The sequence below is a fragment of the Eulemur rufifrons genome, chromosome 23 (assembly GCF_041146395.1).
Source record: "Eulemur rufifrons isolate Redbay chromosome 23, OSU_ERuf_1, whole genome shotgun sequence".
In the NCBI taxonomy this organism is placed as follows: Eukaryota; Metazoa; Chordata; class Mammalia; order Primates; family Lemuridae; genus Eulemur; species Eulemur rufifrons.
In genome coordinates, this window is record NC_091005.1 from 15,853,884 (window position 1) to 15,879,133 (window position 25,250).

Genomic DNA, 25,250 nt, shown 5'->3' on the forward strand with positions numbered 1-25,250 from the left:
GATCAGCGTCAGCACATTTGGGAAGCTTGGTGCGATGCCACCTCCCCGGGGCATTTCCCAAGCTGGAGCGTTATCTCAGGTGAAACAAAACATTAAAATCCACCGCAGGGCTACAGGTGACAGAATCACCAAAACAAGAAGGTGCCTTACTCAGCATCTCCTACCTTAGAGTCAACTGTTGGGTTGTACCTATACTGAGATGGATTGCTCTGTATTCATTCACTCTTTTTACTTAAATTTATTTGTAAAGAAAACTTTCTAACACTTTCATAGAAAACTTGTCCAGATGAGAAGGTAATTTCAAGGAAAACAAAGCAGTGTTATTAAATCCTGGCGAGAGAGCTTTGCCTGCTAAAGGCTCTGAGCCAGGGACCTGCTCTCTCTTTTTGGAAAAAAGAGATTGGCAAGGGTTAAAAGAGGTGTTTAAAATGTATTAGCAACAGGCTGAGTCTTTCTCCTAGATCAGTAATTCTCAACACCGGGTGATTTGGGCCCCTCGGGGACATTTGGCAACGTTTGGAGATATTTTTGGTTGCCACAACTGGGGGTGGGGGTGTTTCTGGCATCTAGAGGGTAGAGGTCAGGGGTGCTGCTGAACACCCTACAATGCATAGGACAGCTCCCCCTCTCCGCTCCGCCACCACAAAGAATTTTCTGGCCCCAAATGTCAACAGTGCCAAAGTTGAGAAACCCTGTCCTAGAGAAATAAGAAAGGTTGAGAAAGAACTGGAAAGCAATTTCCTCACTTTGGAATTCAATGTCATTGACTGCAGGATCCGGGTACCATATAACACCACCCACATCAACCATGGTCCAGGAGCCACACTTAGAGAAAACCGTCTCAATGACGAGATGACATGGAACCCAAGGGTGACCCCAGCCACAGTGCTAAACAAATGCTGTTATCTGAAAGCTCTTCTCCAAGAAGTCCACAGGCCCGGCAGCAGTACTAATGAAGCTGCATTGGACACTGTCCTTACAGTCAGTATTTATTAAGCACCTACTGTGTGCAGGCACCGCGCTGGGAACTCATAAGTCATGATTCCAGTAAGAGAGACACAGGCCAATGGGGGAGGCTAAAAGGTAAATAAATGAGTAGAAAACAGCATCATGGGAAAGGATGTGCAGTGTACGGAGGATGGGAACCCTCTGATCAGGGGTCAGGGGTCACAGGGGGTCAGGGGACAGGAAAGTGTCCCCAGGGAAGGCAATGACTTTAGTTCTTGAACCTCCCAGGGAGCTCTCTGGTTGGAAGCAGAGCTAATTTAAAAGCACCCCATGGCTTCTGGCAGAGTGTACAGATTCAAACCCTTTTAACACTAATTTGTAGTATGGAGAAAGATCCAGAAACACACCCTAAAATAATTTTAAGAAAAAAAGCTGTATGCCTAGAATATCCACTGCATTGCTGTTTACACTTGAAGGAAAAAAAAAAAAAAAAAACTGGAAACAACCTAAATGCCAAACCACAAAAAAGCAGTTAGCAAAATCTGAGAACTAACTGGTATTTATTGAGTGCTGACCACTCGCCAATTGCTTTACAAACAGTGTAGCAAAATGATTATACCTTTTTCTCCTTGTGGCAACTGTGAGAATCAATCCTCCCAGTCCCTGAGAAAAGTCAGACTTGGGAAAGACGGTGGAACGAGGCTTCCCGATCAATACCGTGGAAACTACTGGGTGTGTGTGTGTGTGTGTGTGTGCACGCACATGAATTTTTTTCACAGATATGTATTCAGTGAAAAAAATATATATAAAAAATTTAATGTCATCCTTACCCCACACCACATACAAAAATTAACTTGACATGCATCATCGACTTTACTGTAAAACCTAAACTGCAAAACTTCTAGAAGAGGCTGGACATGGTGGCTCACAGTTATAATCCCAGCACTTTGGGGGCAGGAGGATCGCTTGAGATCAGGAGTTCAAAACCAGCCTGGACAACATAGCAAGACCTCGTCTCTACAGAAAAAAGCAGCTGTAGTCCCAGCTACTTGGGAGGCTGAGGTGGGAGGATCACTGAAGCCCAGGAGTATGAGACTACAGTGAGCTGTGATGACACCACTGTACTCTAGCCCGGGCAAGAAAATGAGACCCTGTCTCAAAAAATCTTTGTGCCTTTGAGTTGGGCAAAATTTTCTTAGGTATGACACCACAAGAACAAACCATTTTAAAAATTGGGGCAGGAGCAACAGGTGCTATTTAGGATAATGTTATGTCCTTACCAGAATATTCGTTTTTATGGTTAGCATCTATATGTGGAAAGTAGGATGGATCTTCCATTTATGGTAATGATGTAAAGTTTCCTTTTTATTTTTTTTTTTTCCTAAAACACCAAGATGATGGCAATCCGTTTTAAATAAATGTGGTTACATTTCTAAAATGTGAATGACCCTAAGGGAAAATGTGGAGAGTCTAAGATACAGTCTCTGAGGCTGGGCTGCCTGGGCTCAAATTCTGGCTTCATCTGGCCTTGGACAAGGTGAGGACCTTCTTCCTGCTTCAGGCTCCTCATCTGTAAAATGGGCTCGATACAGGATTGTGACCTCAAGGGGCTTTGGAAGGATGTACTGGGCTTCTATGTACAGAAAGTCCGGAACATGAGCTGGCGCACAGGACACGCTACCTGGGTAGTATTCACTGTTACTGATAACAGTAAAATGGGTTTTAGAAAACTTAAGCTTCTTCTTTTAATTTTGAATTACTGCCTTTACTGCTATTGCTTTTGTACCATCAAGAGAGATCGATGAGGAAAATACTTGCTTGTGAAAAAGGAAAGAAGGAAGCAAAGGAGGGATGGAAGGAAAGAAGAAACCAACTCACCCAGTGTGGGACTGGTTACTGCGACCCTTGAACATTCTAAACAGCTCCTGCTTCGAGGGAGCTGCTGTTGTCTTTCTAAAGCGCTCCAACTTCTGAACTCCAACATCGGACCTGACTAGCAGGGAGACTAGAGAGAAGAATGGAGTGGGAGGGTCATCAGGGTGCTGTCCTCTGACAAAGGGGACGGCAGACAAAGGGACTCCAGCAGGCCTTTGTGTCGAAAGCTTCCCAAGAGCAGCAGGATAAAAAGGAAACCAAAACAAAGAGTGGAGTCGAAGTCAGTAGCTGGAGGGTGTTTAGCTTGCGAGCTCTGTGGACGGAAACCTCTGCAGAGGGCTTATCCTCTCCACGGATCAAAGGAAATAACGATCCCCAGGAAAATAGCCATCTGAGTTCATAAGGATGTGAAGCAACTGGAACCCTCCACACTGCCCTTGGGAGCATAATTTGGTACAATCACACTGGGAAAGACTGGCAATTCTAAAGCAGCTAAGTGTACACCCGCCCTAGGACCCAGCAATCCCACTCCTAGTATCTAGCCTAGGAAAATCAAACCATATGTCCACAAATACAACGACCAGGAGCGTGCACGGCTGCTATACCCGTATCATGAATAACACGCAACTCCAGAAACTGAAAACAATCCAAATACCCACCAACAGAAGACCGGATGTACAAACTGTGCTATAATCACACAGAGGAATATTACGCAGCAGTAATTGATCAAACTATTGATTGGCGTGGTAGCGTGGCTGAATCTCAAAAACGTTATTTTGCACAGAAGCGGCCAGGCACAAAAGAGCACACACTGCGTAATTGCATCCACTGGAATGCAAGGACTCATCTACGAGACAGGAATCAGAACTGTGGTCGTCTAGGGTGGGCGGTGGTGATCGGGAATTGACTAGAAAGGGGCAGGAGGGGAACTTGCCGGGGAATTGGAAATGTTCTGTCTCTTGACTGGAGTGGTGGTCATGGGTATACACAAGTGTCCAAAAACATCTGTCCTGGGTTGAATAGTACCCCCGCCCCAATTACGTCTATCACAGAATATGACCTTATTTGGAAAAAGAGTCTTTGCAGATATAGTTAGTTAAATAAGAGTGAGGTCATACCAGATTAGGGGAGATCTTAACCCAATGACTGGCGTCCTTCCGAGAAGAGAAAACAAAGACACACAGGGGGAGACCATCTGATGACTGAGACAGAGATTGGACTGGTACGTCCACAAGCCAAGGAGCACCCATGACAGAACGCAAGCACGCAAAGCTAGAAGCAACAGGCAAACAAGATGCTCCCCTAGAGCCTTCAAAGAGCTCATGGCCTTGCCGACACCTTGACCTTGGATTTCTAGGCTCCGGATCTAAGAGAGAACACACCTCTGTTGTTTTCAGCCACGTTTCCAGTACTTTGTTACGGAAGCCCTAGGAAACTAACAGACCACCAAACTGAACATGTAGGATCTGTGCATTTTAAGTTATACTCCAATTTGAACAATAGAAAAACGGTCATTGGAACCAACAAGTTGGTGTGAAGGCTCCAACCTGGCTCAGGAGACAGAACCTCTAGAGGAACCAGCCCAAGGCTGCTCAGAGTGCTCAGGCACTGCCCAGCCGGCCCCATCCCGGTGGCTCTTCGCCCACCATGCAAAATTGTCCCTTCTGCCCACAGCAAAAATGCCCCCTTCACCCTCTCAAACATCAACACCTTGTGGTCTACGGGCAGCACTGCCCAAGAGACCCACTCTGCAAATGCACCATTCAAAAGCAAACTGGCCCACTTCTGAGGGAGCTGCAACCCTCGGAATCAAAGGCCACAGAACAGCCGCCAACAGGCACCAAGAGCATCAGCCCCCCTCTTCTCCCCATGAACCCACAATGCATTATCTGAAATGCCAACCCAGAGGGGTTTTCAGTTCCATTCCTTTGCTTTCTGTAGCCCAGACACTTAGAAAAGGAGATTTTTAAAAAACTTTTTCATTATTTTCCTTCATGGTAGAAGCCCCCACCCTGGAGAACTGACCCATCATTGGTCCAAGCACCCCCTGCAGGTATCTGCACAAGGATTAGGGTCAGTGAAGGTCAGGAATGAACCCTGAATACAGAGACTACCTGGCCCAATCCTTACTGGATGTCCTAATCCCCATGAAGGCTCCCCTACATTTATTTGATGCGAACTATGTACCAAGGAACTTTCCATATATTAACTCATTGAATTCTTACAAGGCTGGCAGCTGGGAACTATTATTATCTTCTCCTACTGATGAGGAATCTGAGGACCAGACCAGAGGGGTGAGGTAACTTATCTGAAGTCACACAGCACTAACTGCAGAGTAGGGAGTTCAGCCCTATCTGGCCCAGAGACCACTGTTGTAACCACAGGGCTTCTCTGCCACATGGACACCTGCTTATCTGGACTGGGCACCACACCCTCTGGTGACCAAGAACCCAAGGGTGTTTCTTTGTTAATGACCCAGGCCCTTTTAACTATTTTTTTTTTTCCCCTTCTTGAGAAACACTAGGGCAGTGAGTCCCAAATTAAGTTTTATAATAGCCCAGAGACTCTAAAAAGGCCACTGGGACATCTGCCAAAACATTACATAAACAAAACTGAATGTAACAGGATAAAGATTCTTTGGTTTTATTTTTTGAGGTTTTAATATGTTTTAAGTTAACAAAAACAATAACAGAGCTAAACTGGAAAAGGCTTAGATCAGAAACATGCAGTTTTTTCTTAACTCGGTGGGAAACCCCACTTCCCATTGCCCAATCACACCATGAAGGAGTTTGAGCTGGGTTTCCTGGAAGAGAATCAAACCAATGCTTCCTCACGTCAGGAAAGGAGAATGAAGCCTGTAGGTACTGGCTCTGTCCATGTCCCCAGATGACGTATACTTCCAAGACTGCAAGGATGGTTCAATATCAGAAAACTACTTTATGTAACACTACACAGTCAGCCCTCTGTATCCTCGGATTCCGCACCTGCAGATCCAATCAACCACAGATCGAAACTGTAGCTGGGCCTGTGATCAAGTCTGTACTGAGCACGTACAGACTTTTTTTCTTGTTATGCCCCAAACGATACACTGTAACAACTATTTACACAGCATCTACATTACACTGTATTAGGTGTTAGTAATTTAGAGATGATTTAAAGTATACAGGAGGATGTGCGTAGGTTATATGCAAACACTACATCATTTTATAATATGTAAGGGACTTGAGCGTCCTCGGATTTTGGTATCCATGGGGGGTCCTGGAACCAATGCCTTGAGGATACCAAGGGGTGATCGTAACAGATCCTAGGAGATCCATAAATGCTGAATAAGCATTTGACAAAATTCAACACTCTTTCCTGATAAAAATCCATTAAGGTGGGAATTGACGGATAATTCCTTCACATGATAAAATATATCAATCTCAGATGAAGACCAGCATTTTGCTTAACTTGGAATCACCGGAAGCATTCCCACTAAAGACAAGAACAATACGAGTGTGCTCACTGCCTTTGTACAGGAGGTCCTATCCGATGCAATGACACAAGCAAAAGAAATTAGAGATAAAAGAATTGAATAGGAGGAAGTAAAATTATTTCCATTTACAGATGATCTGATATAACCCTACAACATCCAACATAACAACAAGCTACTATAAACAATAGCCAGTTAGAAAAGACTCCACTTACAATAGCCACAAAAAAGATAAAATACCTAGAAATAAATGTATCAAGAAATATGCAAGATATACACTAAAACACTAATCAATACTAAAGGACACAGAAGATTTAAACAAATGGAAAGATATATTATGTTCTTGGACACGAAGATTTATCATCATAAATATTCCATTCTCCTAAGTTAACATAAATTTAAAGCAATCCCAATGCGTTAAACAAAAAATGATATTTAAAAGGTTGACGAACATATAGGAAAGGTATTTAACCTCATTAGCCATTAAAGAAGTGAAAATCACAGTGGCTCATGCCTGTAATCCTAGCACTCTGGGAGGCTGAGGCAAGCGGATCATTTGAGCTCAGGAGTTCGAGACCAGTCTGAGCAAGAGCGAGACCCTGTCTCTACTAAAAATAGAAAAAAATTATCTGGACAACTAAAAATATATATAGAAAAAATTAGCCGGGCATGGTGGCACATGCCTGTAGTCCCAGCTACTCGGAAGGCTGAGGCAGGAGTCTGAGGTTGCTGTGACCAAGGCTGATGCCATGGCACTCTAGCCTAGGCAAGAGCGTGAGACTCTGTCTCAAAAAAAAAAAAAAAAAAAAACAAACCACAATACCACTATGCACACACCGGAATGACTAAAATGAAAAAGATCGGCCGGGCGCGGTGGCTCACGCCTGTAATCCTAGCACTCTGGGAGGCCGAGGTGGGCGGATCATTTGAGCTCAGGAGTTCGAGACCAGCCTGAGCAAGAGCGAGACCCCACCTCTACTAAAAATAGAAAGAAATTATATGGACAGCTAAAAATATATACAGAAAAAAATTGGCCGGGCATGGTGGTGCATGCCTGTGGTCCCAGCTACTCGGGAGGCTGAGACAGGAGGATCGCTTGAGCTCAGGAGTTTGAGGTTGCTGTGAGCTAGGCTGACGCCACGGCACTCACTCTAGCCTGGGCAACAGAGTGAGACTCTGTCTCAAAAAAAAAAAAAAAAAAAAAAAAACACTAAAAAAAAAAAAAAAAAAAAAAAAAAAAAGAAAAAGATCAACAAATCCAAGTGTTGTAAGGATATAAACAGAATTGTCAGACATTTCTAGAATGAGAGTACATTGTTACGTGTCTATTTGGAAGACAGATGGGCAGTATTTTCTGAAGTCGAATATATGCATATCCCATGGCCCACCAATTTCTCTAAGTATCAAACAGAAATGTCCATGGGCATACATTTCTATACAAAAGAACGCATGTATACAAAGTTTGTTTTTTTAAAAACAAAGCATAGCAAAACCAATCTATGAAGAAATTAAAGGAAGATAATTATCTTTCAGAAGGAGGGTGGGATAGTGACTGTTTGGGGGTCTGAGAGGGGCTTCTACATGCTGGTAATGTTCTATTTCCAAATCTAGGTAACAGTTACAAGAGTGTGTTCACTTTGTGATAACTCACCAAGCTGTACACTTATAATTTATTCATGTTTCTGTATGTGTATTACACTTCAGTTTTTATTAAAGCAAATCCAATAAAAACACCAGCATGTGTGTTGGTGTAATCAGACATGAGGTTTTAAAGCTCAAATGAAAAAAATACATAAGAATAGCTTGAAAGGGCTGAAAAAATAAGAGCAGCATTCCTTCCACATACTAAATATATTTTTTAAATATTATAAATATTAATAAACACAACAGTGGGAACTTCAATGAACATGAATAAACACAGAAACCAATAGAAAAGAGTCCTAGGTTCTGAAACAGACCCAAATACATATGGGGAGAGAGCTTGTGACAAACAGCTTGTGATAAAATAGCTTCTCAATTTAGCAGGGAAAAGATAGTCATCTGGGAAAAAAATATGGTTGGAGCATGTATCAGGATAAATTCCAAAGGGATCAAAATTTGAATGTAAAGTAATAGAGGGAAACATAGAACACATCCTGCTACCTTAAAGTGGGAAGGTTTTTGTCCCTATGATTCAATATTCAGAAGCCACAGAAGACTGACAAACTTGCATAAAATTAAAAACTTGTGCATACCAAACAAACAAAAACCAACGAAATAAAAGAGAAACACTAAACCGAATGCAACTTGTATCAAAGGCAAAAGACTAATCTCCCTAATATATAAACAGCTTGTAGAAAGAAAGAAAAAGCCAATAATTTAACCTTTAAAAGAAGCAAATAATATGAGTAAGACAGTCAGAGAGAAATACAAACAGTCCTTAAACATATTATAAACTTTAAACTTTTCATAACAAATTTAAATTAAGACCACACTGGGTTACTGTTTTTCACCTATCAGATTGGTAAACATCCAATGATCTGACAATTTTTTTTTTTTTTTTTTTTTGAGACAGAGTCTCACTCTGTTGCCCAGGCTAGAGTGCCGTGGCGTCAGCCTAGCTCACAGCAACCTCAAACTCCTGGGCTCAAGCAATCCTTCTGCGTCTGCCTTCTGAGTAGCTGGGACTACAGGCATGCGCCACCATGCCCGGCTAATTTTTTTATATATATATGTTTAGCTGTCCAGATCATTTCTTTCTATTTTTAGTAGAGACGGGGGGTCTCGCTCTTGCTCAGGCTGGTCTCAAACTCCCGAGCTCAAACGATCCACTCGCCTCGGCCTCCCAGAGTGCTAGGATTACAGGCGTGAGCCACCGCGCCTGGCCTGATCTGACAATTTAATGGGTTGGCAATGACGTGGAAAAACAGTAATTTTTCATCCAAAGCTGATGGAAATACAAACTGGTACTAACCTTATGGAGAGCAAACTGGCAGTCTCTCTCCAAACTACAAACACAGATACCTAACAATCCAGCTTCTGGGAATTTATTCTGCGTATGTAACACGCCACCTGTACAAGGTTAGCCATCTCAGCAATAGCTGTGATAGCAGATTGAAAAAACCTGAGTACAGTGTGGTATCTTCAGTGAAACGAGCCCAGAACAGCATGTCATCTATTTTGTAAACTGTGTTCAGCAGAGGTGACAATGCATATATATTTGCATAACGAGACTGTATTAATTTACTCTAAAATGTGAAAGATTGGCAACTCAGAAACCTGTCAGAGCATCTTTAAAAAAAGATGCTTGGCCAGGCATGGTGGCTCAAGCCTGTAATCCTAGCACTCTGGGAGGCCGAGACGGGCGGATCATTTGAGCTCAGGTGTTTGAGACCAGCCTGAGCAAGAGCGACATCCCGTCTCTACTAAAAAAAAAAAAAAAAACAGAAATTATCTGGACAACTAAAAATATATATAGAAAAAATTAGCTGGGCATGGTGGTGCATGCCTGTAGTCCCAGCTACTCAGGAGGCTGAGGCAGAAGGATCGCTTGAGCCCAGGAGTTTGAAGTTGCTGTGAGCTAGGCTGATGCCACGGCACCCTAGCCTGGGCAACAGAGTGAGACTCTGTCTCAAAAAAAAAAAAAAAAAGAAAAGAAAAAAATTACTGATCAGTAAAAGAGGAGTTGCAATCACAAGCTCCTAAGCCTTGAACAAGAACAAGACCTACAAGATCTACCCCAGCTCCTGTTCCAACACAGCCTCTGTCATTTATAATCAGGTAATAAATCCTTATGAGAAATTTTATTGCTCATAATGTCAGCTGACGCTTGCCAGAAACATCTTGTGTCAATATTGTTACTGCAATACACCATGAGATAAAGAGTGAATATACAACTATTATGTACCCAGAATAATTAAACATTTAAAAAAAGAAAGAGACTGGGCAATTTGCTTAACCTCCCTTAAACCCCACTTTTGTCTTTGGCAGAGCAAAAATAAGAACAGAACATCACAGAATTGCTGTGAAGCGCAGGTGTTTTTAGAGTTTCCAAAAGCAGCACAAAACAAGCCCTGCATACAACGGCCGCTTGACGGCTACACAGCAGCTGCGGTCAATGGAAGATCTTAGCTTCCACGCTTCTCAAACCTCAGCGTCTTTAACCACCACCTGGAGAGGCTGAGACACGGGCTCCGGCTAGGCGCGGTGGCTCACACACCTGCAACCCCAGCATGCTTTGGGAGGATCGCTTGAGGCCAGATATTTGACACCAGCCTAGGAAACAAAGTGAGATGCCATCTCTACAAAAAAAATTTAAAAATTAGCCGGGCATGGTGGTGCACGCCTGTAGTCCCAGCTACTTGGGAGGCTGAGCCAGGAGTATCCCTTGAGCCCAGGAGTTTGAGGATGCAGTGAGCTATGATAGCGAGACAGCACTCGAGCCCCGGCGACAGAGCAAGACCCTATCTCAGAAAAACAACAAAAACTACAAAAACCCACAAGCTACCAGACCCCACCCTCAGAGATGCGATTCAGTAGGTCCAGGGCCTGTAAACTTGCATTTCAAACACACTTGCTCTCTCGGGCGATATTGACGCAGCTGGGGGAAGGACCGTGTTTGAGCAGCCTGGTCCAGAGCAGGGCTCCTCAAACTGATGTGCGAACAAGTCACCTGGAATCTTGCTGAAATACAGATTCTGATTCAGAAGGTCTGGGGCGAGGCCTGGGATTCTGCATTTCTAATGTGCTCCCAGGTGTTGCAGATGCTGCCGGTCTGCAGACCACACTGTGAATAACAAGTTCTGGAATATGCAACTCCAGCCGCTTCACAGATGAGGAAACTGTGCCTTGGAAAAGGTAAAAGACTCATCCAAGGCCACATGGACAGCAAGGGCAGAGACCAGGGAAGGCCCCGTCCAGGGTGGCAGCTGTCCCTCGGGAGTCCCTCCCTATCCATCCCCAGCGTCCCCAGGCCACAAACCTGCCTGGCCTACAAGCGAAGCCAATCCTTTAGAAACCGGCGTGGAGATTTTCTGAATCAGACCTCTGCTCTTCTGAGCAATAAACCATCTACCAGGGAGCTTAGTTCAAACCACCAGTCTCTTCTCTTCACAATTGTACTTTTGGCAAAATGTCCTTAGTTGAGTCACCTGCTCTTCCAGTGACTCACACCTTGGACAGGCTCTGCGGAAGACACCCAGCATTTCCCAACACCTACGCCGGACTACAGAGAGAAGCAGAAATGGGGGTGGGGGAGCCTTCAGATCGCCAGATTCGCACTGGGTGCATTTTTTCCAACTCACTTTCTCCCCTTGTCAAAAAGTCCATCCAGTTAGAGATTTATGTGGGTTAACAACCATCTTCTTTTCAGGATGCATTTTCTCTGGGAGAGTTCTGCACTGACAATCTTTCACACTTTAGTGTGAATTATTCTACTACAGAGGGAAAAAAGTGGAATTAAGGAAACTAAAGTCTCTGGATAATTAAGGCAGAAGAGGCCTTACCTGAGAGATCCGGAGCTTGATCGAGGAGCACAGCTTTTGGGAAATCATAGCTTGGGCCTGGCCCTCTGCACCACAGTCACCAGCGGGACCCCAACCCTCACCTTCCTGTCGCTGCTGCCTTCAGGCTGCGAATGGCCGGTGGGCCTGGCTCTGCCATTTACTTGGTGTGTGACTTGAGTAAATCACACAGTTTTATTGACTCTCAGAGCTGCAGGCAACAACCGTAAGGGAATCACCTGGTTCTTTGACCCCAGAACTCCAATTTCTAGACCGTGGCAGGTGGGCCCGGAAGCAGACCCTGCCACGGGGGTTTGGCTTCACGTGATTAGTGAAGGGAGGACCTCAGGAGAAACCAGTGAGGGGCGAGGAAAGCAGAATGGGGGAGGGCTCTGTTTAAATCAACTAAGTTGTCCCACCTTGAGGCAAAGAGGCCCAGCTGCGCCACCCTAATTCAATCAGTGATCCCTGGGGGCGTGGAGTGGTTTGACCTCCCAAGTATCTCCACCAAGGGGCTCGGAGAAGGACGTGGAGTCTGCTGTTTGTTGCAGCCCTTGCTAATTCACAGCAACTATGAAGTGGCTACAACACGGGGATCTCATTGTGCCTCCCAGGCTGGAGTGCCGTGGCGTCATCATAGCTCACTGCAGCCTCCAACTCCTGGGCTCAAGCGACCCTCCTGCCTCAGCCTCCCGAGTAGCTGGGATTACAGACACCCACCACCATGCCCAGCTAGTTTTTTCATTTTTTGTAGAGATGGGAATATTGCTATGTCGCCCAGGCTGGTCTCGAACTTCTGGCCTCAAGCGACCCTCCTGCCTCCCGAGCCACTGGGATTATGGGTGTGAGCCAGAGCACCGGGCTCCTCCTAGTTCTGAGAGCCTCTCAAATGTGTTTCTAAGCAAGGAGTCCCCAAAATCACAAAAGACAGAAGGGAAAGGAAGAATAAAGCATTTTTTCATTTCCAGAAGAATCTTGGAATCTGCACTTAGAATAAACCCTAGCTGCTCCCCACGGCTTCCCGGCAGGCTGTGAATGGGCCCCTCCCAGCCCCACCCGCTGTCCCTGCACTGACTGCTCCTTGAGGACTTTGCCTTCCCTCTGCCTAGAATGTTCCACAATAGATTTTTGCCCAGCTGGCTCCTTCTCGTCAACTCAAACCTCCCCTCCACAGAGGTTCCTTCTCTGACCACCCAGGCCGTTCCCTGTCACATCCCCTGCGGCACTTTCTGCACGGCACTGGCCACTCCGACGTTGTGGTAACTGTGCCCACTTGTGCCGTGTGTCTCCCCACGGGAGTGGCCTTCGCAGGGACAGAGCCTGGCTCTGGTCTCACCACGGTGGCCCCAGCACCTGGCACTGGCTCGGCATGTAGGAAACTCCATGACATCTGAGTGAATGAGCCGGACATTCGGGCCAGATGCCGAAATTCCAACGGAGGAGGAGAACTAGGTCAGCTAAAGGTTTGGCATCCCCGGGAGCCGGAATAAAACGGGGCACGGGCCATGCCGGGGGTGGAGGGGAGAAGCCACCAAGAAGTTCCTCAGCTGTTCGATTCCTCCCTCTCCTCCCGGCCCCTCGCTCAGCCCCAACACCTCGACTGGGCGTCAGGGTTGGCATCGCCGGGAGAGAAACTCACATTATATATGGAAGGTGCCGACCTGTCAAGTGTCCAGGGCACCTGGGTTCCAATCCGGCTCTGGGTCTCAGCCTCCCCGTCTCCGCTGGCGCCTGAGAGGGCGCAGTGATCACACCAGCCTCACGGGGTGGCCGGGAGCGTCAGGCCTGGGGGCAGCACACTCAGACACACACCCCTGCGAACTGAAAGCGGGGCAGGGTCAGTCTCACCCTGTCACCAGGAGCCTACCTGTCCCCCAGCATCTCCCCGAACTTCCCAGGTGCCATGCACTTGACATGCCCTTGCTCGCTTGCTCTGTGCCGCGACACCAAGTTGTCATTGTGGCCACATCTCCAGGTATCATCATCTCCATTTACAAACCAGGAGATTAAGGCTGAGAGGTGAAGGCCCTGGCCGGAGGGCGCACAGCTACTGAGCTGCGGCATTCGGGTTCCAACCGGTGCCTGGCGTTTGCACCTTCCTCTGTAGGTGGTTTGTCTCCACGGGTCCATTTCACACCGCAGCCCTGGGAGGAAGGAGTCATTACCTCGGTTTTACAGAGAGAGGAAGCGCGATTCCAACCAGGTCTGCAGGCGCCTCTGGCCTCGTGGGCAGCCCCCAGCACTTGGGGTCCCCTCCTGGGGGCGCCACTGGCCCACGCCCCACTCTCCTGGCTGCCCAAGCCCTCCAACCGGACACCACCGGCTCCATTTCCCAGAGGCGGAGACTAAGGCTCCGGGAGGCGCGAGGGCTGGGCAGTGACCACCTGTAGGCCCGAGGCCCACCTGGGTCAGTTCGTCGGGACTACGCAGGGCCTGGCAGGCAGAAGTCCACGCTCTCCCCACCCTTGACCTTTGCCTCCTCCCTCTAGCCGCCAAATGACTGGTCCAAAGCCGGGTCTTATCTATTGGGCAACCAGACCCCGGCTGCACTGGAAACACCTGGCTCCCCACATGCTAATCTAATCCACATGCACTCCCGGGAATGAAGGCTTGGCTTCATATTTGAAAATCAAACATTGTAATTCACCATGTTGACAAAGTAAAAAAAGAAAAACCATATGGTCATTTCAGTAGATGCACAAAAAGTCTGACAAAATCCAACATCCGGCTGGGCACGGTGGCTCACGCCTGTAATCCTAGCACTCTGGGAGGCCGAGGCCGGAGGATCACTTGAGGTCAGCCTGTGCAAGAGCGACACCCCTTCTCTACTAAAAATAGAAAGAAATTGTATGGACAGCTAAAAATATATATAGAAAAAATTAGCCGGGCATGGTGGCGCATGCCTGTAGTCCCAGCTACTCGGGAGGCTGAGGCAGGAGGATTGCTTAAGCCCAGGAGTCTGAGGTTGCTGTGAGCTAGGCTGACGCCACGGCACTCTAGCCAGGGCAAAAGCGCAAGACTCTGTCTCAAAAAAAAAAATAAAAAAAAATTCAATGTCCATTTCTGATAAAAACTCTCAACCAATTATGAATAGAAGGGAACTCCCTCAACTTGAAAAATGGCATCTGTGAAAACATTGCAGCCAAATGGTGAAGGGCCAAATGTTTTCCCTCCAAGACGGGCACAGGTAGGATGTCTGCTCTGTGCAATCAGACAAGAAAAACAGAGGGAAAGGGCGTGCATGTTAGAAAGGAAAAAGTAAAACCGTCTTTATTCCCAGATGATAGGATCACCTATGCAGAAAATCCTAAAGACTCTAAAACTATAAAGCTAACAAATGAATTCAGCAAGGTTGCAGGACACTAGATCAACATGCAAAAATCAATTCTATGTCTATGTACTCGCACCAAAGCTAGAAACTACCTAAATGTCCATCGGCAGGTGAATAGGTTAAAAAAAATTATGGTATAGCCATACAACAAAATACTACTCCACAATAAAAAAGGATCAGCTATTGACATACACAACATAGCTGAATCTCAAGCTAATTATGCTGAGCGAAAGAAACCAGAGCCTCAAAAGAAAGAGTACATACTGTATAATTCCATTATCTAAAACTCTAGAAAATTCAACTAATCTATAGTGACAGGAAGCAGATTAGTGGTTGGTTGAGGGTGGAGGGGGAGGGAGGAATTATATAGGGGCATGAGGAAATTTGGCAGTAATTGACATATTATCTTGGTTTGGTATGCACATTTAACACATTAACTGCCATGTGAGTTGTATTTAACTCACGCTAGTTTTGAGCCCAGGGCCTCGTGAAGCATGTGTAACTCACACATCTCTTTACCTTGAGAGCTGAGAGAACTATTTTTCAAGTTGCATGTAACTCATGAACAGAAAACAATAAAAAATAACAAATTTTTCATTAAATTAGAAAGGATCGTTTTGTTTTCAAAGTTTTTATTCTATTTTCATAATAAAACACTGTGGCCCCAAGGAAAAAAAAATTTTTTCTAGTGTGGCAGTCAATGTGTTAAAATTTAGCAAACTGTGCACTTTTGTGCAGTTTATTACATGTCAATTTTACCTCAACAAGCTGTTTGTTTTAATTAATTGCATATAAATTAAAGTATCTATAATAGGCAAATTCATGAAGACAGAAAGTAGAATTGAGGTTACCAGGGGCTGGGGAGGGAGAGGAATGGGGAGTTATCATTTAATGGGTAAAGTTTCTGTTTGGGATGATGAAAATGTGCTGGAAATAGATAGTAGTGTTGGTTACACAACACTGTGAATATACTAATGTGACTGAATTGTACACTTAAAAAATGATTAAAATGGCAAATTTTATGTTATATGTATTTTACCACAATAAAAAAGTTTTTTAAACACTCAAAAAAGAGCCCCAGGAGGAAGGCCATTCGACCAGCTGGCTTCCCGAGCTGCCCCCCAGTCCCCGAGGCCCAGGGACAGGCAGGGTTCCAGCCTGGATGCCCAGTCTGGGAACCAGGAACCCAGGCGGCAGATCTGCAGCCAAAGTGCTGACTGATGGTTTTGAAACCTGTTTACTGAGGCCACGGCCCAAGGAAAGTTCCTGGCCTGGCCGGTTCTGTTTTGGTGGCCTCGTCCCTCCTCCACCGTCAGCGCTATGCTGTGGCCTGGGGGGCCGTGGCTTGTCACAAGGTGACGTGTGGCAGGGCCCGGGGCCAGTGTGACAGCAAGTACCGGAAACGCAGGCACATGGAGTTCTGGGTCCAGGAGGGCCACCCCCCACCCCGCTCTCTCCTTCCCTCCCTCTCTGCCTCTTCCACCCCTCGCTCTTTCTCTCCTTCCTCCTCATCTTCCCAGTTTCTGAAGCCTCTGTCGGGGCCACACCACAGGGTCCCCCCCAGGGCTCCTGGAAGTCCAGGGCTTGGGCATCTCCAGAGGGGCCCTGGGCCTGCTGGGAATTGGGCAGAGAGTGGGCTGGGGGCCCCAGGCGACCATCTGCCTGTCCCCCGGCAGACCTAGGGCCCGTGTCCCCAGTCCAGTCCTTCTGCGTCCCTGTGGGGCCACACCCGCCTGGCTGTGGGCCTCTTCCACTCCCGCTAGCACTCCATGCCACGCTTCCTCCACCCGCAGCTGCTCCGGGCTCTGGGGGCCAGGCCCCCCCGGGGTGCAGGGTTCTTCCCTGCATCCTGAAGGCTTTTATCTGAGACAGACTCAGAAAAAAAAATATTAGCTTTTAAAGATCACTAATAAATGATTTGGTTAAGAAAAAACAATTCCCAAACAACAACAAAAAATAAATAAAATAAAATAAAACCTCAAAGAAAACCCCACACATAAATGGACACTTGAATTTGCGGAGAGAGAGAAGGGTCTTCCGCTCTGAGCTTCCCAAAGGATCTCCTGTCCTCAGGGAGGCTCAGAATAGCCTCCTTCCCACAGGACAGACTGCCCGTCCCTCCCACGGGATGAGGCTCTTGCGATGCTTTGGTAGCAGCCAGCTCCTCATCCCTGCAGCCCCACCCGCTCCGTGGTGACCGACCGGCCTCAGCCCCTTGGCACCTGCTGTATCCCATAAACAGAACATCTTCCCCTCCCCGCCCCAGCCTAACTCTGGCTGTGCAAGGCCCCCCCCTCAACCCCCAGCAGAATCCAACACACATATGCGCACACACGTGCACACATATAAACACATATGTGCACACACAAGCACACACATACACACAGGCTCTCTCACTGTGGCCCTAGAGCCACAGAAGGTCGCCGGCCTCCTGTTTGCTCCAGCCGCAAGGGAGCCGCCCTGCAGAGCCCCAGACCCAGGGTCCTCCTCTGCCTTTAACCTGCTCCCAGCGTCCTGTGCACAGACTGTTCGTCTCAGCGCCAGGCTGGGAGCTTCTGCACGGCTCAGACTTTGCCTGACACTTTTCTGTCCCCCAACTTTTTCAGCCCAATCTAGACCCTGCAGAGATGACCCGCTGCCAGGGACTTGGGCTGAACCAGTCCCTTTTTCACTAATTCAGGAATGTCCCCAGAGGAGAACAATGGCGAAAATGGAATTCTTGGGGAACAGAGCAGCTTTGTTTGAAGTTTTTGGCATGCAGAGGACAGCCTGCAGGGACATACAGGATGCCGGGAAATGACCCAAACCAGGTTTCCCAGCACCCTGGGTGTCTGTGCCCTTAGGACTTAGGACTAGAGGGCAAATTATTTCCTTCTCTAGGCCTCACTTTACCCATCTGAAGGATGGAGCTTGAGAAACTCCTCCTTAAACTGGGTGGGGCCCGTGGTGTGGTCGAAATGGTTTGCGTAAGTCTCTACTATGGGGACAGTCTTGGGTACACAAGGCCCGTTTTCCTGCAAAGGTTTGGCCTCACACTTATTTATTTTGAGTTCAAGTCTTGCTCTTCTGAGGATGCTGGTGGGGACATCCCTGTCCCTCCCGGAGCCTGGCTGGCGGGCTGTCCTGTTCTGGCTCCTGTGAGGGTGTGCCCTGCCACGCTTTCAAAAGCAACGGGGAACTGGGCTTCCTAACCACCATCGTGACTGTGATGAAACAATCATTCATTCATTCAGAGTTTCCCAGCTCTCTGCTCTGCTGGGACCGCAGCCCCTCTGAATTCCAGGCACCTAACTCAGAGCCTCACTGTGCTAACTCATGCAAGTACACAGGGAGGTCACAGCGGAGAGCGGGGCTGTCTTTCCTGCTAACAACTGTCAGCATTGCTGCCGAGGAGGGAATGACATGCAGCCCCCACCCCCATCCCCACAGCGCTTGGAAAGGGAAGGCCCGAGTAGGGGTGGAGGGGGCTCCTCGCCAGGCCCCACCCTCCTCCTTCACACACGGTCTGATTCAGGACGCGCCCTGGAGCCCCCACCCCTTCCCATGCTCACCCAGTATAAGCACGTGACACTTGTTAACGGGTCACGAAGTCTCACCTCAGAGTCAGACCCTATTCCATGTGTGCTGTGGGACGGAGCCTCTCTGGGGAGCCCGGGCTTTGTCACACAAGGAAGGAAAGCTCCAAGCCCACTGTGACACCAGTGGGGAGACCAGGAAACAGTGAGCAAGTCCTCGAGGGCGAAGAGATGCCTCTGGGAGCGTGAGCTGGCCCGGGAAGGGGAGGAGATAGGGAAGGGGCGGGGCCAAGCCGGCTTCCTGGAGCGGGGACCTACAGGGGCCTTTGCCACCCTTCTAGCCAACGATGAGAGATGAGCTCTCACCTGCGTCCCTTGCACGGTGAGAAGACAGAGGAATCCAAAACTCAGAGAAGCTCAACTCTTCCCAAGAGGTGGAGGAGGGTGAATTCCTTAAGATGGAACCTAGCCTGGGCAGGAGGGTTGTTCCAGAACTTCCAGAAGCATCTGTCACCAGGGTTGGTGGCCTGCAGCCTGGCAGTCAGGACCAGCTCTCCTCAACAGGAAGACGGAGGTGGAGGGCAGCCTGGTCCTACTGGCGCTCCAGCCTCCTTCCTCCTCACTCCGTAATATTAGCACCTTCACATCGCTGTGCAAACGATCTCCAGAACGCTTTTCATCTTTTCAAACCCGAAACTCTGCACCCATTAAACAACTCCCTGCTTCCCCCTGCGCCCCAGGCCCTGGCCAGCACCTCCCACTTTCTGTCTCTGTGAATGTGGCAATCAGGAATAGCTTTCACGTTCATTTCTTGCTTAGAGACTCTAGGATCACATAAGTCATGTAAATTTGATTGCCAAATCCAAGAGGGCAGGCCTGCGGTTAAAATTCTTCAGAAAAGGCCTCTTGCAACCTAAACCCAGGCCAAATTAAATAAGTTTCCTCGTCCTACCTTTGCCAGTGGGTAAATTTTTTTCTGGTCTTTCAGTGGGGTTTAAACCTTTGAGAGTCCCAGCTATATGTGTGTGTGGGGGGGGGGGGTGTCTCAATTCTACCTCCCTTGTTTCATGTAGGCTCCAAACTTTGTCCCTTGTCCTGTGGCCATTAAAATCTAAATCCGGCCGGGCGCAGTGGCTCACGCCTGTAATCCTAGCATTCTGGGAGGCCGAGGCGGGTGGATTGTTTGAGCTCAGGAGTTCAAGACCAGTCTGAGCAAGAGTGAGACCCCATCTCTATTAAAAATAGAAAGAAATTATATGCACAGCTAAAAAAATATATATAGAAAAATTAGTCAGGCATGGTGGCGCATGCCTGTAGTCCCAGCTACTCGGGAGGCTGAGGCAGAAGGATCACTTGAGCTCAGGAGTTTGAGGTTGCTGTGAGCTAGGCTGACGCCACAGCACTCTAGCCGGAGCAAGAGAGTGAGACTCTGCCTCAAAAAAAGAAAAGAGCCACAGGGACAAAGGATAATACTAATAGCTAATTTTTAGTCACTTTATGTCATTTAATTCCCTCTCCCACCAACATCAATTCCAAAGCTAGAAATTCTCACCCTCATTTTAAAGAAGAGGAAACCAAAACTCAGAAAGTTCAGCTACTTGCCCAAAGTCACGCAGTGAGCAAGTGGAGGAGCAAGTATTGAATTTAAATGCACCTAACCACAAAGCTCTCGCCATTAACTCTACAGTAGAGAAATGGTCTGAAGGCAAAAGGAAAAGGCCACATTCCCCCAACCCAGCAATCTTGTGCAGCTAAGGAGCCTGATTGTGAAGCCAAAGGAGGACCTGGCCTGGGGGGTGGGGCCCATGAGGATCTGGCACTGGAGAGGGTGACCTGAGCACCCTGCAACTATGGCATCTGAACACAGAGGCTGGAGCTGGTCAGAGGAGGCCACTCTGGCTGGAGCCCACAGCCACTGGGCTGGAGAGGAGCTATTCCACGTCACAATGGGTGGGTTTGCTTTCTTTACTTCCTCAGAGGTCAAAAAGCCTGTGGCCCTTGCCCTTTGGCCTCTCTGGGCCCTCCCTGTGTGGACTCGGACTGGGGCTGGGAGCTCAGTTTCCTCATTCCTCCGGCCCAGCAGCCGGTCAGTCAGAGGCATCCTTGGCTCTTCCCCACAGGTGAGGGAAGAACTCTGGGACACCCAGCAGGAGGCTGGCTTCTGATTCCCAAGGAGTCAGCCTCCAAGGCAGCCTAGGCACAGGAGAATGCGGAGGAAGAATACAGATCAATCAGGGTGATTCAGGAAGCTTCTGGGCTCAGTAGGGCACCTCCCCTCCTTTCCCAGCATCCCCTACTTCTCCCAGCATTCCTCATCTCTCCCAGTGTCCATCATTCCCAGCATCCCCTGCTTCTCCCAGCATTCCTCTTCCCTCCCAGTATCCTGCACTTCTCCCAGCATCCCCTATTTCTCCCAGCATCCTTATCTTCCAGCATCCCCCACTTCTCCCAGCATTCATCATCTCTCCCAGTGTCCCTTCATCTTTCCCAACATCCCCTCATTTCTCCCAAATGCTTTTTTCCGGGTGCAAACCAGAAACAGCTACCAACAGATTCTCACACCTCATTTCATCAAACCTAATGCACCATTGATTATAAAATGCACTATTATTTTATGCACCACTGAGAAAGAGAGGGGGAAAAACTGCCAACTAAATTATGAAATGCCATTGATCCTGATTTCAGAGAAGATGTGAAAATGAAGGGCAGAAGGAGGAATGTTTTAGAATCAGCAGAATGTGGTAACTCCAAGAACCGTGTTGTGCATTTTATGTCTCACCTGCGGGTTAGAGAATATTTCCACATGCAGTGCCTTGCTCTGTCAGTGGCTAACAAGGAGGCATTATGTGCCCAGCACCACCCTGCACTCAAGGATTCAGTCCTCTGCCCTTATGGAAATCACAAGTTAGTTGGTGATCTTGGAGGCCAAGCCAGAGAACATCTACAGAGCAGTTCAAGGCTAGTTTTTATGGCATGTATGATGAATGAATAGATGTTTGGGGAAGGGATAGATTGGAGTTGGCCAAGGTGGTCAAAGGAGGCTTAAGGGCAGGAAGAGGGAAGAGACTTGCAGTAGAGGAGGAAGGATGGAGAGTGGGGACAAGAGAAGATGCTGGGGAGGGAAGACACATATGTCTGATATGTACTCATTGATAAAATACTCCAATCTTTCTGGATTGGTCCTACTTGGACCAATTTGCAAAAAGAACTTAAAATACTGGCTGAACTCTGTGAGGGAGTAACTCCACTTTAGGAGAAGGGCACCTAGAAATAAACAGGTCAGTAGTAGCCCAAAGCAATGCCATTTGGGAAGAGGGGAGCCAGAGAATTACCCCAGAGCCCAACAGAGGGGAAGGGGCTCAGCTCACCAGGAGAAATCAGCATCCATCACCCAACCACCTGAGCCACTTGGGAGATCCACTTATAAACAGGTTGAGCTGGAAAGGACCCTACTGTGTGTGCCTGTACCCTAGGTGCTGGGAGCCTGTAGAGATAATCGAGTATTATGGGCACAAGCACAGGTCTGGCTTCAGAGCCTCAGTTTCCTCATCTGTAAAATGGGAGTGAACTTTGCAGTTATTAGCCCTGGGCCTGGTCAGTAGTAAGCTGTTATTGCTACATGCATGACGCGCATGGACAATAGCAGCTCCACCCTCATTGCAACTGGACACAAATATTTTTGGCAGGGCCGGGAGATGGGAGGAGAGAGGCACACACGTGGTTGCAGAGCCCATTGGGAAATGAGGTGCCAGAGAGCTCAGTGCGGTGTCTAGAAGAGCCACCTCCAGCCTGGGAGGGAGACCTACGCAGGGGAAATGGATTTGGTGCAGATCTGCCACTCAGACACCTGGTTTGCGGTAGCTCACTTCTCCCTGGATATTCACCACAGCCTGTCATGACCCTGGTCCCCTTTGTGCCTCTGGGAACACCCTGGCCACTTCTTCTTGGCAGTCTAGCTCTCGGTATGGGTAAATTCTGCTGTGATCTGAACATTTGTGTCTGCCCAATATTTCAAATGCATCACCCCAGTGTGATGGTATTAAGAGGTTGGAGGGTGATTGGAAGGTGATTAGGTCATGAGGGTGGAGCCCTCGTGAATGGAATTTGTCCACTTATAAGGAGTGGCCAGAGAGATCCTTCGCTCCTTCTGCCATGTGAGGTTACAAGGAAGAGATGATTGTCCAGGTCGAGGGCCCTCACCAGACACCGAGTCTGCCAGTGCCTTGATCTTGGTTTTCCCAGCCTCCAGAGCAATGAATGCTAAGCCCCTCAGTCTGCAGCACTCTGCTATGGCAGCCCAAACGGACTAAGACAGATCCCACTGCTCCCGCAGTCAGCCAAAGAAGGTCAGACTCTTTCCCAGAAGAACGTTTCTAAGAAACTAGAGAGGAAACAAACTAAGAAATTAAAATGCAGCCACCTGGAGACAGGAGGGCTTCCAAGGCCTGGAGTCTTTATTCTGATAAGAACCTGCCCCTGTCTGGACTGGTAGCCTCCCAAGCCTCCTCCTCCCCTCCTCCTCCGCTCCACCCATGGCCTTGGCGCAACAGAGCGAGACTCTATCTAAATAAATAGATAAATAGATAAATAAATAAACAAACCAAATAATGAGCTACCCCTACACACCCATCTGAATGGCTAAAATTGAAAACAAACTGACAACACTAAGTGCTGGCAAGTATGAAGAGCAACAGAAACCCTCATTCATTGCTGGTGAGAATGCAAAATCAGACAGCCACTTTGGAAAAGTTTCACAGTTTCTTACAAAGCTAAACATCGTCTTACCGTAAAATCAAGTCATCTCACTCCTTACCCAGTTGAGCTGAAAATTTCTGTCCATACAAAAACCTACACATGAATGGTTATGGCAGTTCTGTTCATAATCGCCCAAAACTGGAAGCAACTGAGATGTCCTTCAATACATGAATAGATAAACAAACTGTGGCATGTCCATACGTGGGACATGATTCGGCGATAAAAAGAAATGAGTCAGCAAAAGCCATGCAAAGATATGGAGGAACTTCAAGCACACATTGCTAAACGAAAGAAACCAATCTGAAAAGGCTACTTACTGTGTGAATCCAACTGTACGACATTCTGGAAAAGGCAAAACTGTGGACACAGTAAAAAGATCCGTGGTTGTCAGGGTGGGGACGGATGACCAGGTGAAGCACAGAGAGCCCTTAGGGCAGCGAAACTGTTCTGTATGATGCTGTAACTGTGGATACGTGTCATTGTACATTTGTCAAAACCCACAGAACTGTACAACACCAAGAGCGAACCCCAGTGTAAACTATGGACTTGAACTTGTTTAGTTAATTTTATTATCAATATCAGTTCGTCAACTATAACAAATGTGCCTCAATAATGCAAGATGCTAGTAATGAGGGAAACCGTGTCTCCAGGATGGGCAGCTAAATGTAACTATATACTAGCTGCTCAATTTTTCTGCTATAAAACTGTGTTTAAAACATTTTCTTTCGACTATTTGTTTTTAAGAAAGCTTTAATTGAAAGTCACATACTATAAGAAAAGAAAGGAAAAAGAAAAAAAAAGAGAAAGCTTTAAAAACTGTTTAAAAAAACAAGAACCAGGTATAGTGGCTCACATCTGTAATCTCAGCACTTTGGGAGGCAGAGGCAGGAGAATCGCTTGAGACCAGGAGTTTGAGCCCAATGTGGGCAACAGAGCAGGACCCCGTCCCTACAAAAAATGGAAAAATTAGCTAGGTGTGGCAGTGGGCACCTGTAGTCCCAGCTACTCGAGAGGCTGAGGCAGGAGGATCCCTTGAGCCCAGGAGTCTGAGGTTGCAGTGAGCTAGGATGACCCCACTGCACTCTAGCCTGGGCAACAGAGTGAGATCCTGTCTTGGAAAGAAAAAAAAAAAAAATTATTCAGCAAGTGTTAATGGGCTTTGCAGGCAGACAGCCCAGGGTTCAAGTCCTAGATCCGCCTCTATAACACCTGAACCAGCCTTGGCTTCCTTCTCTGGGCTTAACAGCCATGCCTTATAGGGTGGGGCTGGGGGTTCCCGAACTCTGTCACTGCCCTGTGAGAGTGAAAACTTGTGTTGCCTACAGGATTTCCATGGACAGAGAGAGGAGCGGCCTCCTATTACACCTCAGGAGGTGGTAGGAGTAGCGGGGAGGAGGATGGAGCAGGACCAGCAGGCGCCCTCTCCCGAGATGTCATCCAGCAGAGGTTGCCTGTCTGGGAGGACACTGGAGAGCACCTGGCCCTGGCCCCACCGCAGCCCCACCCCAGCTGGGCCGGCCAGTCTGCTGGCCTGGAGCAAGGAGGCTGGGAGGGCCCCCACCCTGCCCCGCTGTGCCCCTGGCCACTGTGGGGCCTTGGGGGAGCCCCTAAGCAGCATCTTCATTCATAAAATGGCACCACAGGGTGGTGGGGAGGACACAGGAGAGAGTGGAAGAGAAAGCTTAAATGCACTTTGCTCTCAAAGGCAGCAAGGAACTGGGAGTATCACTGCTGACAGACCCGGCCACCAGTGCAGAGCTGCAAGGCCCTGAGCATGACCTAACCTCTCCAGGCCTCAGTCTCCTCATCTGAGATATGGGAACAACAGCAGCATGTCGCCTGCTGGGCTCTGTAGGAACCCGGTGAGACGGTGC

At 47.8% G+C, this 25,250-nt stretch overlaps 1 protein-coding gene across 2 annotated transcripts in view; it reads right to left on the reverse strand.

Annotated features, from left to right (window-relative positions):
• IL34 (interleukin 34) overlaps positions 1–25,250 on the reverse strand; it is a 53,040-nt gene that overhangs the window by 19,259 nt on the left and 8,531 nt on the right. The window contains exon 1 of one of the 2 annotated variants that reach the window (XM_069456349.1): positions 13,415–13,510. The exons of the other annotated variant lie outside the window; for it this stretch is intronic. The gene's annotated coding sequence lies outside the window, so the exon portion shown is untranslated. Of the gene's footprint in view, positions 1–13,414; positions 13,511–25,250 lie in introns of those variants that run through there. 2 annotated transcript variants of the gene reach the window in all.